Raw genomic sequence first — 968 nt, forward strand, 5'->3', positions numbered from 1 at the left:
GAGAGCGCTGCTTGTGGGAGAAGGGACGGAGGGCCGAGCTCCTCTCACCAGCGGCAGGGCACGTGCGAATCATTGCTATCAAAGGCACATCGACTGAACGCAAGGTGAGAATGACATTTGCACACGTGCTTTGAACCTCTGCCTGGCAGACACTGAGGGGCATCCATATCGAGTGGGGGTCTCGTTCCGTGCCGGTCTGGGGTGGGGCCCGGGGATCTGCATTGTCACCTGCTCCCAGGCGGTGCCCACGCTGCTGGTTCAGGAATTACTCACTCTGCACAACCAGCCTCGAAGACAAAGTGGCATCTGACAATTTACCTTCCAGGGAGTAGTTCTTTCCCTCTGAAGCAGCGGGCATTACATGCTTTTGAGGGTGCGGGCAAGAAAAGACGAACCCTCGGGGACAAGGGGACCAGCAGAAGACATCCGTGGCGGAGAGGAGTGGGAGTGCAGAAGCCGCCCCCACTTCAAGCCCAGAAAGACGCAGCTGGCTTAAAGCCCCAGCGGCTCCTGACAGCTGTGACAAATGAGCCGTCGGACGCAGAGCGCAGCTGCTCAGCCCGGCTGCAAACAAGCACGGAGTCAGGTACCTGTTTGTCTGAAGCTTTATAAATGAGCTGGGTGACATTAGTATTAGTTCTGCTTCTATTTCAGGGCTCAGCAGCAGCAGCTTCTCGAATACCTGGAACGGAGGGCGAGTTCTGTTTCCCATCGTGCTCCTGGGGTCACAGCCGGGTACCCATTCCCCTCCCCTCCAGGCAGGGAGACCCACCAACGGGCCAGGACACGAGGGTCACTGTTGCCAGCACCTGTCAGGCGTCTGGTGATGGGAGGGGAGGGCTGACGTTTGAGAGAGGCCTAAGGTGTGCCGACAGCAAGCAGGCAGGCTCACGTTTGTGTGCCCCGACAGCATGTGTTTCACGGAGCCGATGAATTCCCGGTGGTGGGGACAGCTCTGTGGGCATGGA

General features: G+C 58.7%; 1 long non-coding RNA gene across 1 annotated transcript; it reads right to left on the minus strand.

Moving 5' to 3' along the window:
* Nucleotides 1–589: 589 nt before the first annotated feature.
* LOC115284676 lies at nucleotides 590–962 on the minus strand. The gene is made up of 2 exons (XR_003905313.1): nucleotides 773–962; nucleotides 590–682 (listed from the first exon to the last, which is right to left on the minus strand). It is a non-coding gene; the product is annotated as an uncharacterized LOC115284676 (long non-coding RNA).
* Between the last annotated feature and the right edge of the window lie 6 nt (nucleotides 963–968).

Source organism: Suricata suricatta, unplaced genomic scaffold, assembly GCF_006229205.1.
Source record: "Suricata suricatta isolate VVHF042 unplaced genomic scaffold, meerkat_22Aug2017_6uvM2_HiC HiC_scaffold_14831, whole genome shotgun sequence".
Taxonomy (NCBI): domain Eukaryota; kingdom Metazoa; phylum Chordata; class Mammalia; order Carnivora; family Herpestidae; genus Suricata; species Suricata suricatta.